At 34.5% G+C, this 17094-nt stretch overlaps 1 long non-coding RNA gene and 1 pseudogene across 1 annotated transcript; one reads left to right on the top strand and one right to left on the bottom strand.

Moving 5' to 3' along the window:
* Nucleotides 1-17094, top strand: part of LOC140160890 (sodium- and chloride-dependent glycine transporter 1-like) — a 61173-nt pseudogene that overhangs the window by 18317 nt on the left and 25762 nt on the right.
* LOC140160891 (uncharacterized) lies at nucleotides 14103-15414 on the bottom strand. The gene is made up of 3 exons (XR_011860025.1): nucleotides 15214-15414; nucleotides 14429-14551; nucleotides 14103-14197 (listed from the first exon to the last, which is right to left on the bottom strand). It is a non-coding gene; the product is annotated as an uncharacterized lncRNA (long non-coding RNA).

The following is a 17094-nucleotide window of genomic DNA, read 5'->3' as shown; positions in this document are numbered from 1 at the left end:
CCCCATGAGAACTACCTGCCGATTGGCTAAAAAGAAGTTTTCATTATCAATAGGCCCAATCAGCAACATTGTTAGAATAATTTCACCACGCAAAAAAAATTGGGGTGAATTATTTGCAAAGCTCCATTCTGATTGGTGATTAAAGTAAAGATATCATGTAATTGACCAATCAGAGGCAATGTTAGATCGGCAGGTAGTGCTCAGGGGTTAAAAAGATTTTTGGGTCAGTTTAAAAGGGAAATACAATATGTCTTAGGCTAAACACAAAAAAAATCATGTCTCAAAGTGCCCACATGCATTCGGTTTTCTTAGCGCGTAAATTTCAGTTGAAACTGCAAATTCATTTTTTTGCTGTAAAATAATGAAATTCTGAGAAATATTTTGAAGAAAATTAACCTGATTCGATTATAGGTAAAAAACAATTGATACTTGAATTGTGTAAATTAACCACAATTTTATGCTGCCTACTTTTGAACACTCGGAAATGACATCTTAATTCAAAATTAAGTTTAAAAAAATATTTAAAAAAAACAACAGCAAAGTTCTGCATTGCGTATTTGTTTTTGAATTTGTCAAGTGCTTTGAGACAACATTCGTTTAGCCTTATCATGCTTATGATGCATATTGAATTTAGGTGGGTATTAAAACATTTCTGGCTTCCAGTTTTGCACATTAATCAGATTCCATATTGGTGTAGTTAATATGGGTATATGGGGTGTGTCCAAAGCCAGGAAGTGCAGGGGGTGTGATGAACCCCTCAAAGCTGTAGTCAAGGGTTGCAACACACTCATCCATCAAATAAAATGCCAATCCAAATAAAGAGGTCTTCTTTGAGTTCAAGTATTGAAAATCATCCTTTTAAAGGGGCATTTCGTGATCCACAGCCCGGATCCACAGCATCATCCCCCACTTTTCTCAAAAAAAGTTGAGATTTTTATATCACTGGAAACATCGGTCTACATAATGTTTATGTAACAAAAAATTCTTGCAGATTAATTCGTTTAGCAAAGATATCGTGAAATTTGAATTTTGTTCTGGTATACCAGAACGAAATTACAACACATTGTCTATGGAGTAGTGTAATACACATAATCATGCATAACTCGCAAACGCAAAATCGGAATCAACTGAAATTTTGGGAATGAGCTTTTTCGTGGATATCTACTGAAAAATGTCATAAAAAGAGGATGCTAGGATCACGAAATCCTCCTTTAAGTAAAAATTCACAAAAGGTCTACTTATATTTCAGAAAAAAAGTTGAAATCTCACAAGTATACAGGGATGTGCCGCTTCAATCAGGGTTATAGCTAGCAGTTTTTGAGTGTCGGGCGGCAATTTACAGAACAAAAATTTGGTAAAAATACACATTGTTTATTAGTTTGAGTGGTATGCTCTAGCATCAAAATGAACCTTCAGTGGTGGGCTCCAGAAGTGAGTGGTGGGCTGCTTCACTGCTGGCGTAGCTACAACCCTGGCTCTAATGGGTCGCTTATTTGCAAGAAATTCCTAATAAAAATTCCCTTTAAAAGGGAAAGCCAGCCTCAATGTAGAAGAGGTCTTGTAATTAGTTTTGGTCAATGTGAAAGGCATTTTTAGGATCACGCTTACATCTACATGACAGTCCACCAAACCATCAACGATGAGAACATGCACACTGAAACAGCAGAAAACATTAATTCCTAATCTCATGTCAACTCTTTTAATTGATTACATGTACTCCAAATTGTTCTGGTCTGTTTGTTTTGTTGTTGTTGTTGTTGTTGTTGTCGTTGTTTTTTTTTGTCTTTTCAGCTTTTTACCCACGATATCTCAATTTCCAATTTTGTAATACCAGAACTTACGAACTCAATATCTTCGCTTAGGAATGTCCGATTTCACTGCTTTCGATATATACACTGCCGGTTTGAGTTAACTTACATGTACATTTTATTTTAAAATAACTTAATTAATTCGCAATGTATAGTTTAAGCCTACTATATTATAATAGATAGTGGCCAGCACATTTATAAAGGACTGGTTACTCACTACAATCTTCACTCTTAAACTGTGTTTTTCTGAATGTGCTGATCATGTTGATTGCTAGTCGGAAACTCCTGCGAAGCTATGGACATAACATCTTACATACTCCATTCTATAACAGTCTGCCTAGTGCCTTGTGTGTTTTCTCTTCAATCATTTTGTTGAATGTAATTTTATGAATCAAATAGTTATGTGTCATTTTATTTATAATAAAGAAGTTATTAAATTAATAAAGTAAGACAATTTATTTATCTATAAGTGCATGTCAAATGGGGTACATTGTTCAATACTATATGCATAAATTATGCCCATATTATAGCTAGGCCCTAAAAACTATATTTTGCATCGGATTTTCCCGTTGAAAAGACAAAACTGATGTTTATGATAGCAACCATTTCATCAATAACATTTTGAGTCATTTTTATCCATAAAACGACACAGGATATGATAGATAACTACTTTCACATCAATATGGTCCATATGATCACAGATTGTTGAGAATCTGTGATATGATCCGAGGATATGATGAAGATTTTGATTCTATAGATCTGTTATCAACATGATATCACGCTGTTCAGTGGTCAAGGAGTAAGGACCCCGGTCAAGGACACTGATATGACATCATAGGTGATGTCAGATTTTCTTCTGCTGACCATATGATGCCAGAGGATGATTTAAGGAAGCCCCATCATGCACTGTAAAAGTGTTATCACTAGAGTTTCAACTGCCACTTTACTTTTCAAATCCCATTGAACTCTGTGCAAAAGATGTTGTTTTAGAATTGCCCGTGTGTCATTATTACTTGGTCGATTTCAGATCTAAAGTGATGTATGCATGAAGGATAATTCACACCTTCTGTAGATAACATAAAATGTGAAATCGACTGGCATTTTGAATGTGTATTTATTGTAAATATATCAGTCCAAATTCAAATTTAACCATGCACGTGTGTATGCAGTGGGCGGGCAGTGGTGTCATGCTCACTCACACAGCTGTGCTAACCGCAAGACTTGCTGGGAAGTGCTTAAATCATCCTCTGATATGATGCTATATATATTAACTATTATTGTTACATTTAGGCCTTTAAACTTTTAAAGTCATAATTAATTAGTTCAAACATAACTTTGGTAATACTCACTCGTTTTGTTCGTTGAAACGGCAAAACATACTTACTTTTCCTAACAAATCAATTAAAATATTTAAAAAAATTTAACCACAAAAAGTAAAAAAAAAAATCATTCCAATACCACTAAAATATAATCTCTTGAGTAAACTGACCCCAAACCTGAAACAGGTACCAGCCCGAATGGGCTGGCGAAAAGCTAAACAGGGGTCCTGATTTAAGGAAAATAAATACCCTAAACATGGGTCGTGATTTGAGTCCCTTCACAATTGATTCTTAGTTTACTGTTTAAGATTTTTAAAAAGGTACTTTTAATTAATAATTAATAATTAATAATTAATAATTAATAATTAATAATTAATAATTAATAATTATTGATTATTGATTATTGATTATTAATTATTATTGTTTTGAAACAAGTGGTCACAGCCCAATTTAACAGAGAAAATGTGAAATAAAATTCAAATAATTATTTGCAATTCTCAATTTTGGATGCAGGAAGGAAACAGTAAACTCAAAATCAATTAAGAACGGCCTTTATTTAAGTTAAAAAAATCAAACATGGGTTCTGGTTTCAGAAATAAATTGGACAAAAACTGTCAAATCAGCTGGTTGTTTGTTTTTTGTTTGTTCGTTGTTGTTTGTTTTTATTTTGGTTTTTTTTTAGGGGGGGAGTTAAAAATCCCTAAATATGCATGGTTTCAGAGTTCCAGTGACACCCCTGTCAAAATATAATTCAAGTAGCCCCCCCAAAAAAAAAAAAAAAAGTAAATCCTGGTTATGGGTCTGGAACCTCTCATCCACCAAGTCTACTTTGTTGTGAAAATATTAAAATAATATATCCCACAGAGTCTCAATGAATAGGATACTCGGATTGGTATATTCAGTACTTCCACTGGTCAATCATGCTGGTATATTAAAATCATGGTAGCTAAAGGATTTTTATTATGTGGTAAAATATGCATGCACAAAATTCATCTGTTGCAGAAATATTCATAGTGTCATAAAATTTAATATAGTAGAGTATTTAATATAGTCCTATTTCAACATGCAATTAAAAATATTTACTGGTATGCCTAACCACCTGGTTACAGTCATACCGTAAAAACTTGACATGTGGTCAGCATGTAAATATGAGCACTTTTGAAAATATGAAATTGTACCAAAGTCCTGCGCTTTACCAACTGAGCTAATGGGGTTGAGACACAAATTTGTAGGTTTACTTGTTCGTAGATAACTCTAGACTATGCCATAGTCGATTTTTGATAAATAAAAATATGTTATTAATCATGATGAACACATTCAGTTGAACTCGAAATTATACTGATATTTATTACATCAAAATACTAGTATAAAATGGTTATGAAAAAGTTTATATAATTATATTTGTGACAGTAAAAGTAAAGTATCGTGAGGCTTATATTATTGAATGCAACATATCATAATGGCATAACTATAATGGAACTTCAATACTGAGCAATTCTAATTTTAGAATCTGCCAGTTTATTATGAGTTTAAAATCAACTATGGACTTTCACTTTTAAGCAGAACTTTACCCAGGGACTTCGTTCTCTAAAACACACTGTCAATCATACTTGTTTATCAATCAAATCTAACCACAAGACTAAGCATGGTGGTACAATACACGCTAGATGCGTATACGTTCATCCACCAACTTTCGCGCCAGCACAAAAGCGCCGCATTCCAAAGATAGATGTGTACCATGTATAGTTAATGAGGATTTAAACAATAACGAGATCTGGGCGACCAATGCAAGCCAGATTCATTTAAAGATGCATTACATGATTTACATCATGACCAATTTTAGTTAGGCCAGAAATTGACCTAACTCTCCATAGAGTCCCATGTTAAAAATGTTAACCGCAATCCAAAGACAGTAGTCCACTTGGGAAGCTAACATACAGAGGGAGTACGGTGACTGAAAAGATGATCAGTTGTGAAAATCTATCAATTGTGCACAAATTAATTAAATCAGAGTTTTAAGCTTAAATGCAATATCCAGAGTATGCACAATCATGACAATGGGCAAGTGGACGGCTATGGAGTAGTCTAAGATAACTCCTGTCAAGTTTTTATGGTCTCCGGCAAAATTCTCCAAACACTTCAGATGTATGACCTTGTAAACATGCGCGGATTTAGAGGGGGGCACAGCTGGCCCGTGCCCCCCCTTTTGGCGGATCCCAAAAAATAAAAAAAGAAGAAAAGAAAGAGAAGGGAAGGAGGGAAAGAAAAGAGGAAAAGAAAAGAAAGGGAAAAAAGAAAAGAAAAGAAAGAAAAAAGAAAACCGGGAACAACATAAAAAGAAAGAAAGAAAATCTTCGGGCTTATAGCCTAATAAATCTGTAGTGAGTATCATACACCGGGTGGCACTCTCCAGGCGCCAGATTCAGGGGGCGGGCCCCTTCCTCCCCTCTCCAAAAAAAAAAGAGGAAAAGAGAGAAGAGAAGAGAAAGAAAAAAGGAGAAAAGAGAAGAGAAAGGAGAAGGGAAAAGTTAAATTGCACGTAATTAGTAGGCCCATGCCAAATAAACCGCACAGTAGCTCACAAATTTTTCGCGCGCATTTGTACCATAAACTGATTTTGTTGCCAAAAGGTGCCCCCTTAAAATTTGTCTTGCCCCCGTTTGCCCCCCCCCCTCTGAAAAAGTGCTGGCTACGCCACTGCAGTCTTAGGTCTATTAAAGTGTCAGTGTAACCTTTTACAAATTGAGTTTGCGAAGGTCCAATTGAAGCCATTTGGTGCATCTGTAAAAACATGATATACTCTCGTATAGTGTCAAACAGATGCACCAAATGGCTTCAATTGGACCTTCATTTTGCAAACTTTCCAAATTTCGGAGGGGGAACATCAGACACCCCATGTAAACAACTGCCCGTTTTCGCTTCTGTATTTCACACCCAGCACTCTGAATTTAGAATACTTTGCAATAACAGTGAAAAAAGGTGGCTTCAATTGGCCTGTCATTTCGCAAATTTTATATTTTCGGCTTTTTCAAACTCAAATTTTACACCATAATAGTGCCAAAATGGTCCACCAAATGGCTTCAATTAGGTTTTTATTTTGCAAATGTTTCTCATTTCTGAGGGGCATCCTCAGACACCCCCCATGTCGCATAGCGTTACGGGTACATATAAAACAATAATTTTACAAAAGAGGTCAAAACTTGTCCACGAATGGCTTCAATTGGGCCATCTTTTTGCAAATTTTAGGCTTTTTCAAACTAAAATTTTACACAATAATGTTGACAAAATGGTCCACCAAATGGCTTCACTTGGGTCTTCATTTTCCAAAAGTTTCTCACTTCTCAGGGGGCACATCCCCCTCAGACACCCCTGCGTCGCAGAAGCCTCCGGCATGCCGCCAAGGCCATTTCTTACATTTTTTAATTTTCAGGAGTGTGCCCCCCCCTTTCTCGAAATCCTGTATCCGCCCCTGCTTGTAAATGTGTCCAAATGTTTCATTAAAAAAATTGAAATGTTGGTCTATATAAAGGGTAAATAAATGGTATAAATCATTTAAATAATATTCTACATTTTCTAACATATTTTTGAAAACTTGCTGCAAAACATTTTTGCAATAAAAATATATTTTACAATAACATGTTGCCAACATTTTCTATATGTTTTTTCTGTTCAAATCATTTTAAAATGATTTCATTACCTTTTTAGCCAGCCCAACATATGAGGGTATCAGAACCAGAAAGTCATGAAAGTTGTAATTCAATATGACCAGCTTTCACAAAATGAGCATAAAGTTGGCTCCTTGCTTGGTCTTCAAAAATCAATATTTCCTCCACAAAGTCTTTTGTTTTCTATTGAATTTTGTCATGAGTAATGGACTGTATCTTCCATAGTGACCTGGTGATTTTATGCTCATTTTGTGGGAGCAGATGAGTGTGAGTTGAGGCTTTTTGGCTCTCAACCCTCGATGTCATTTAAGGGCAGAGTAATGGGAGAGAACATGGACCTTTTCGAGCATCATTATTTTTGAATTGTATGTCCAAAGTATATAAAACTATACATTTTTGGAAAGGAAATGAGTCAAGGAATCCCATGGTGACGTCAGATTTGTTCAAAAATATCGAGTTTTTGAGAAAATCACAAAAATACACTTTTTACCCCAATTTTTTGTGACAACTTTAAAAAAATCTGTTCGAGTAAAAATATTTTAGTTAGTTTTTCATGGAGAAGAGACATGAACTTAGGGAAGGTTTTTTATTTTTTTGAAATTCGTCTTTTTTTCGAAATATTGAAAAAAACATGTGAAAAAAGCCACTTTGTCACTCTATTAAGCAAAAAATTGCACATAATGGTGTATATTTTTGTTCAAAAAAAAAAAAAAAAAAAAATGAGAAAACCTTCCCCAGACTTTGATATGCTCTAAGCGATAGTGCAAAAAGTTTACCTTTTGCTTGCATATTTTTCTAGTTATCTTGTCACAAAAATCGTGCAATATTGTCAAAAATGAACTCTGAGAAATCGGACGTTTTAGTAAAAAATGTCAAAATAATACACAAAACGTCCGTTATATTTTAAAAGCGGTAAGACTTTCACGCTTGTAAAAGCTGTATCTGGTGCATGGTCTAAATATGCATCTTTTTGCACCAATGAATCTATAATGTCTGGTTTTAGTGCGCCAAAATCCAAAATTATTAAAAAATCTAAGTGGCTTTTTCACTACAAATTTTTGTTTTGTTTACATCACATTTGCTGGCGTTAACAACATACCGAATGCACCTTGACTGCGTTGGATATACGCGCAGAGTTGCGCCGCGTCACGCGACGAGAATCGCGCGAGTAATCACAATATTTCGCATTCGCGCATTTCTGACTCATTATTTCCCGCCAATTTACTAAGCTGTCTTGAGCCATGTGACTTTTTAGAGTTGAAAAGAGTGAAATCAATCAAGCAAAAATACGAATAAATATTGGCAAGTTGTATTTTATCAGTTTCGAGTGAAAGAATACATCTTAGTGTTGATAAATATCAAAAAATCTCAAATTCGGTCGTGGACGAATGTGTCTTCCATTACTCTGGCCTTAAATATTAAAACATTTTGTTGTGATCCTATCAATCATGATTATATGCTGGCGAAGTTACGTAATTAATCAGATTAATTACCATAGCAATAGGTGAAAACAATTTTGAACATATCGCGCTACACTACAAGCAGGTTACACTCATCACCTGTGTATGTCTGCAACTATAGATTGAATACAATACTGGTCTTGTCAAAGATACTAATCTTACAGGTGCAAGTGATCAGCATGATATGGTTCAATGCAGATGTACCGTGTGAACGTATCAGTGCAGCGCAGTATGTTCAAAAATTGTTTTCACTTATTGCTATGGTAGTTAATCTGATTATTACGTAACTTCGCCAGCGTATATTGAGCCCTTATATAGTCACACACAGTTATAGTTTTGTTCACATGAGCCTTACCAGTCCGGTTCGACTGCCTGATCAGGAAGTACTGCCGAATCAGGCAGTATGTTGCCGAGTCAGGCAGCATGGTATCCCACAATGCAATGCTCTATTTCAAATAGAGCATCTTTTAATATACCGTTCTTTCTTGGTTTAGAGTAAAGAAGTAGGTAAAATATATATAATTATCAATGGATGTACAATTAGTAGTATTTTTTCATCAAATTTAGTTAAAATAAAGTTAATTTGCATATTTAAATCAAATTTTTAAAAAACCGTTAGAAATTGTTTTGTTATTTAAATTATTTTCCTCCCGGTGGAATTTTTTACGCCCGATCAAAAATTGTCAACTTACATGTAGCTCATGTGTGTCAAAGTAAAATTTCCACCGATCTTTTATAAAATCACCATTCACCATGAACAATTTAGTCCTTAGTCTGTCAAATTCGGAAGGGTTACCAAAGCCTGTGTCGCCTGACTCGGCAACATACTGCCTGATTCGGCAGTACTTCCTGATCAGGCAGTCGGACCGGACTGCTTACTTTTGAAAGTAACTTGTTACATGTTAAAAGTAACTTGCAAGTCCTGCAAGTAGCTACTTGTACACTGCAAAAACTCTGGTGTTAAATTAGCAACATTGAGCTGGTACTTCAGATTTTGGTGTTGATCACAGTGTTATTTTAATCATGTCAAAACCACTGGCACCCCCCCCCTTCTGGTTACGCCACTGCTATTGATAAACAGTCTATGGTAGAAGCCTATTGAGAGAAGGAACTGTGCCCTGAACTGTGCCCTGAACTGTGCCCAAACTAAAATTTATTCGGCAAATTGGTCCATTTTGATGTGTCACTAATTTAATGTTCACCCAACCATTTTTCTCGGGCATAGCAGGGGGGAGGGGTATGATGGGGGAATGTGAACACTTGCCTAACAAAGATGATATAAAATTAAAACAAGCAGCCAATACCAGTACATTTAGCACTGATGTAAAACCTCATTCATTGAAATTGGTTGAGAATTAAAGAAACGGTGATCTCAAACCTGAGGAAGGAACAAAATGAAAAGTTGCACTTTTATGTTCTTATTTTATTTTATTTTATTTTATTTTATTAGATCTTATTTTGCCTGGGGAACAAACTCAGTGGTCCACACTGATTTCCAGTCTGGCCCAGGGATCAAACAAAATACATCAAAAATACAAATGAAATACATACAAAAGAATTACATACCATGGAATTAACAAATAACATCATAAATGAACACACCAAGGAAGCACATCTGTGCTGGTCGGCTGCAGTGCAGCAATGTCGGCAGGCTTCTAAGACAACCCGCAGACAGAGTCCGCACTCAATTAATTCTTATCAATTAAAGCCTTAATGTACAATCTTTTTTTTTCAGAATATACCTTTATTTTTTTCAAAACCGATTTTGGCATATTTGTAATACTTAAACATGTTCCACTTTGAGCAAACTGTCAAAGTCGCCCTATTTGTAGTAAAACAGGATGATTTTCTGTTGGTCCGACATATCATAATTTTTAGATTATGATAATATGTCAGAACGATCAGTAAATCATAGTCTCCTAAAGCCAGTTTGAGTTACGCTCCCTCCACATGTGGAGGGGCGTTATAAACTGAGTGGGTAGGAGACTAACTCTTGAGGCAGCACTCGCCGTCCTGATCCAAATAGTGCGAGATATTTCGAGAAGTTTATGATGTTGTTTCATTGCAAATTCCCAATGTTTTTCGTGTCCAAATGTATTTGGAACTTTCATAATGATGCATATTATCATTTTGGAAGAAAAAAGAAAAATCTAAAAATTTAAAAAGATCGTACAGGGTGTCCCAAAAAAAGAGGCCCCTCATTGCGCCCTCTTTTTCTCCTATTTATGAAAAGTTGATTAAATATATTTTGGTATGTAAAGAAACCTTTAATCGTTAGCTTTAATAAACCAAAACAATTATTTCAATCGGCTCACAACTTTTGAAGATATGCGCTTTTGATTAAAAGTACCCGTTTTTCACTCTGTCCACGGATAGCAAACAGAGTGGTTGGGATGGCTCATGCTGTGGAGTGGCCTGCACGATCACCTGACCTCACACCACTTGATTTTTTTCCTTTGTGGCAAAATCCAAGATCTTTGCAAACGTATTATTGAATGCATTACATGAAGTATCCGGCGCACAAGGATGGATGCAAGCATAATTGATGCAATGAGGACCAGGGCTGAAACCTGTAGTCGCCAAGGAGGCAACCAGTTAGAGGGCAGAGCAGCAGAGTAAACTCACTTCAGAAGAACTAAAGACAAACCAAACAGCCTTTTAGGGCTACCTTTTATCCTAAAAAGAGAAATGACTTATGTTGTAAATAAATAAAAAGAAAGCAAGAAACAACAAAGTAAGAAAGTAAGAAACATAATAAAACCAAAAGGCATAAATAACCAAGAAAAAATAAGTAATTGCAAGTAAAGCAAAAGAAGTCCCATTTGGCATCCATTTTACCCACAAATTAATGACACTATTAACAAAATCCATTGCCCATAAACCCAACGGTAAAGCCCATTCCAATAAAGTTATTTTATCAAGTTATCATTGAGGAATGTTTGATATTCATGCATGGTATGTGTACTCCTTTTCAATCTTTGAAGTAGGCAAACCTTTTCGTGGACATTTCTTTAAAAGAGCATATCTTCAAAAGTTGTGAGCCGATTGATACAATTGTTTTGGTTTATTAAAGCTAACGACTCACGGTTTCTTTACATACCAAATTATATTTGATCAACTTTTCAAAAATAGGAGAAAAAGAGGGCGCAATGAGGGGCCTCTTTTTTTTGGGACACCCTGTATATTAATTGATCATGCCGGAGAAAGCCAGGCAGTGGCAGGAACATCAAGGTTGTCCGAATTTGCCCATATTTGGTGTAGTAGGGGTGTTTGATGAAACATTCTCACTGAAACTTTTTCAGGATTCTGACCCCCTTGTTAAGGGTTTATAGCCCTTATTTGTTTTGGTACAATCTACCCCTTAAAATGGATGAATTTTTCCTGAATTTAAGCCAATTTTGTATTCTCATTTTTTCACAAGTGGTTGAAGTTATTTAAGTAAATTAAGTATTTGTAGGAAGCATCTACCCCGGGCATTACAGAGAACAATTGACATTCAACCAACCCCTATCATTTAGCTCTGGGGAGTGTCTAAACATACCCCCCCTCAAAATGTCTTAAAAATTGAATTTTTATTTGATGAATTCAAATGCAAATATAAAAAATATACATCAAAATTTTGAATTTTTGTTGGTGTGATTAGAGTGACCCAACATGTGGCTGTGGGAAACAAATTAGAATATCTTGGGGCGGTGTTGCTTTTTTTAGAAAATACAGTGTTTCTATATGGTATTTAAGCAATATTACAAAGCTGAAAATATTGTAATATTAACGAAATACGTGATTATTTCATCTAAATACTTTATTTAGAGCTGGTTATTAAGTTGAGTAAGGTTAGTAATTAGAATATCTTGGGGCGGTGTTGCTTTTTTTTATAGAAAATACAGTGTTTCTATATGGTATTTAAGCACTATTACAAAGCTGAAAATATTGTAATATTAACGAAATACGTGATTATTTCAACTAAATACTTTATTTAGAGCTGGTTATTAAATTGAGTAAGGTTAGTAATTAGAATATCTTGGGGCGGTGTTGCTTTTTTTTATAGAAAATACAGTGTTTCTATATGGTATTTAAGCACTATTACAAAGCTGAAAATATTGTAATATTAACGAAATACGTGATTATTTCAACTACATACTTTATTTAGAGCTGGTTATTAAGTTGAGTAAGGTTTTAAACTTTAATAACATGGATAACAAAAGCAAAATGTTACTAAAATTTAAGTGTTTCTAGATTTGTTTCGATCTAAAATGAGAAAAACCTAAAATACTGATCAAACACTCAGAATTTTAAAGAACAGTTTGATTAAACAAACCGTTTATGAACAGATTCAAACAAAAGTACAAAATAAACAATTATCTGGTAACAAAAGTAAGAAATAAACAATTATTTGTTAAGCAGCACTCCCTTAAGATTTAAATTATGATCATACAACATTACTTAGCATCAACATATAAATATGAGTTATTATAGACCTAGCAATTCAGTTATTTATAGTGCATAATCATGATGACACTTTGCATGTTACCGTTCTTTTCGTCGCCTAATTTTACTACATGGTGTCGCATTATGTTTTATACCATGTTTGAACAAAATATCAAAAATATGTAGTCAACACTGTATCTAATTTTAATATGTGCAATACAATGACACATAATGTCTCCTACTTATTCTGTAACTTCTATTAGAAATGTCCAATTTCTAAAATCTAAAATTCCTAAGAAAGCTAAATATATGTTAATTTTAGAATTTAAAAAATACAACCGATAGTAATGCCCTTCATACCTAAAAAAATACAACTTTCTTGGTATAAATAATTTTGGGACACCCTGTAGTTGAGGACAGGCAAGTGTCAAAATGATATTCTAGCTTACACATAAGAAGTTGTATGGAACTGAAAGTTCAAGGTGTCCCAAATAAAAGAGGCCCCTCATTGCGCCCTCTTTTTCTCCTATTTCTAAAAAAGTTGATTAAATACTCGTATATTTCGGTATGAAAAGAAACCTTTAATCGTTAGCTTTAATAAACCAAAACAATTATTTCAATCGGCTCACAACTTTTGAAGATATGCTCTTTTGAATAAAAGTACCTGTTTTTCACTCTGTCCACGATAGCAAACAGAGTGGTTGGGATGGCTCATGCTGTGGAGTGGCCTGCACGATCACCAGACCTCACACCACTTTATTTGTTTCCTTTGTGGCAAAATCCAAGATCTTCGCATAAGCGTATTACTGAATGCATTCGCAGAAGTATCTGGCAGCAGACAGGGATGATGCATAGCGCAATTGATGCAATGAGAACCAGGGCTGAAACCTGTATTCGCCTAGGAGGCAACCAGGTAGAGGGCAGAGCAGCACAGTAAACTCACTTCAGAAGAACCAAAGACAAATTAAACAGCCTTTTAGGGCTACCTTTTATCCTAAAAAGAGAAATGACTTATGTTGTAAAGAAAAAAAACCTGAAAAAAACCCCAACAAAGTAAGGAACATAATAAAACAAACAAGATTCTTGATATTTCTGATCCTGATAATCCTGATAATATAGAACAACTCATCCCAACTTACCCAATATTTTATTGAAAAGTATACCATTTTATAACTCAAATATTTCAAGCACAATCTAAGTATTCCAGCCAGAATAGATACTTTGATTCAATCATATACATCAAACATGTTTTACTTCTCAAGTATTTATTATATCTTGCTGTAATGTTATTTCCAGTTCAAAGATGCATGCAAAAGCATTCAAAGGTCACTTTATGACTGTGCAAGTTATCTAGGTTATGTCTGATATCATGGTGTGCCAAGAAGTTTGCTTTTTAATAAACAAAATATGGATTGGTACCAATCGTTTTTATACAGCCTGTATATCTCGCATGTAAATGTAGGCCTATGAATTACATTCCAGACAGATGTCCAAAAAATACATTTCTAAAATTTGACCTCTGCATTTGATTTCTTCCCTGGTCATGAGATTTGTTGTCACTGTGTTTGAGCCCCATACCCCTTACAGATGTCCAGAAAAAGAAATTATAAGATTTGACCCCAGATAACCTTTGACCTGACCCCTGCAAAGTGTTCCAAAATATTTCCCTGGTCATTAAGTTTTTTGTCACAGAGTTTGAGTCCCGTACCCCTTACAGATGTACAGAAAATGCATTTCTAAATATTGACCTCTGCATGACCTTTGACCTGACACCTGTAAAATGTTCCCCTGGTCATGAGATTTGTTGTCACCGAGTTTGAGCCCCATACCCCTTACGGATGTCGAGATAATGCAATTGTAAGATTTTACCCCTTAAGGGATCCAAAATGGGCGTTTATTATGCGTTTCGACAGTATTTTTTGTGGGACATGAGAGCACCTCAGACCTGTCGAATTGCATTCTGAATCTGAAGCATGTCTTTCTGATATCAAATAATTTTCATTTTTTAAAATTACAATATAATACAAATTTTATGACAAATTATAAAAATTTGATATTTTTCAAATTTTGATATATAACAGTCCAAAAGTAAATTATATAAATCTAATGATATATTCTTAAAGTGTATGTAGCAGGAGGAAAAAGCCGACGGTCAATTGAAAATTTTGACCTTTCATATTGAAGATATGGATTTTTTCCCAAAAAGACCTAATTTTTCTTGGTGTTTTGGGAAAAAAATCCATATCTTCAATACGAAAGGTCAAAATTTTCAATTGATCGTCGGCTTTTCATCCCATCTACATACACTTTAAGTATAAATCATCAGATTTATAAAGTTTACTTCAAGTACTGTTAAATATCAAAAATATCAATTTTAATGATTTGCCATAAAATGTGTATTAAATTGCGAATTTCAAAAAATCAAAATTATTTGATATCAGAATAACATTCTTCGTATTCAGAATGCAATTCGATATGTCTGATGTGCTCTAATGTCCCACAATAAATACTGTCCAAACGTTCATACCCCAACCCTTAATGACCAATTCTTTGTACAACTTATAGACATTGGCTAAAGCCGATGCAGGTATGCAAGTCACATCATTGTGTTATGTAATTTGGAAGAAGAAGCATTTTTAGTGAAAATCACATTTTGGCCATAATGACCTTTGGATGACCTTTGACCCCGAGTTGGTCATGTAACATTTGTGCCCCCACCCATTGGTCCTTGTGACCAAATAATTTATGGTTACAGGGTCCTAGAGCATATGGCTACGATGGCTCGTTACAAGTTTGACAGAAGAAAGAAAGAAGAACTGACCAAAAATAGTACAATCGCAAATTGGAAATTTGCGATTGTAATTGAATAAAATCCTGATTTGATTTAGTGAATACTTCAGTATTTATAAGGCAGTTACAGTTCAAGCAGCATAGCATGAAATTGACGATCATAAAAGACCATACCGGTATCTGCCCCAGCTACTAGAAGGCCTACTGGAACTACATCCTATGGCTAAGATTATTGGGCACTTGCAGTATAGTGTTTCTAGAATAATTATTTGTGAATGTAAACTGTGATCCAATTTATTTGAAATGATTAACTTACTCCTTTATAAACTTTTGTGATTTATGTTAGTTATCAGCTATTATCACAGTAGCCAACTAATATCTTAGTTTCTTACTCATAACATTGAGGGCTTTTAGGCATAATTTTTATTAATATATAAAAACAATATATATATGATATACTTTAAAAAAAGCATAAACAGTAGGCCTACATAATGGACCTACATTTATATTGCAATTTTGTTCATCATGGTTTATCACAAGGTAGTCTTGTATTCAGTATTTCTGTTTTGCATTTTACTCAGATAGCTAAATATGAATTGTTTTGTATTTAGAAACACTTCTGCAGACTTGACATGATTCTGTTTAGAAAAATCTAAAACAATGTCACCATATGAAAACATTTTAAGCATTTTAAGACTAAAAATAGAATTGTCACATTCAGTTTCCTCCAATTTTTAGACTTACAATATCATTTTCAAGAAATTTATTAGGCGAAAATACTGTCTAGAAACACCAATTTTATGCAAATTCTTTACATCGCCCCAATCTACCATTTATTGTTTGGAGTAGACCAATATAGCCTCAAAATGTTGACATTAAAAAAAATCAATATTTAAGATGTATATTTTCATAAAAGGGCTTTAAAAATTACCCTTTTTTTACATTTTTTAAAAATGCTAAAGAGGGGTAACATTGATGACCCCCTCCTGAAAACCCAAGACCCCAATCATTGCAATTTCAAGTTCTATATTACAAATAAACTATGCTCTTGACAAATATTTCAAAATAAAATCCAATCGAGAAGTTGCTGATAGAAAAAAAACTTCATAAACTTTGCCATTTTTCAACTGTTTTCACTGCAATTTTCCTGTGTCAAAAGCCCCAAATTAGGGGGTACCCATATCTCCCTACCCAGGGGGGTTAGGTGGGTCTAGTCTGGCATGTGAAAATATGTCATCCAGTACATCAATCTTACAAAGTATGAACCGATTTGGCCAACCTTCATGTTCCCAGATTTTGTCATATCACCTGGATCTCTCTGGCATGGACAATTAAGGCTTTAAAGCATACTGTGCAAATTATACAATACTGGTAATTCCACATTCACTTGAAACTAAGAATTATAAGAAGTGTTGTCTCAATTTTCCTCCCTACCTTTCCCTTCCCCAGCACCCTCCATGTTGGGGGAACATAATGATGATGATGAGCATATTGTGCATTACTATGGGGTTAGGAGGGGGACAGATCATTTTCCATAGCCTTAAAAGTGTTCCAGCATAAAGTGCTGTTCTGTGAAATAACTCTACCATGTCTACTATGCATGATTTATTTATTATACTAGTAT

This window comes from Amphiura filiformis, chromosome 9 (assembly GCF_039555335.1).
Source record: "Amphiura filiformis chromosome 9, Afil_fr2py, whole genome shotgun sequence".
NCBI classification, from domain to species: Eukaryota; Metazoa; Echinodermata; class Ophiuroidea; order Amphilepidida; family Amphiuridae; genus Amphiura; species Amphiura filiformis.
The sequence above is the reverse complement of the archived record's forward strand: the minus strand, read 5'-3'. Positions and strand labels throughout refer to the sequence as shown.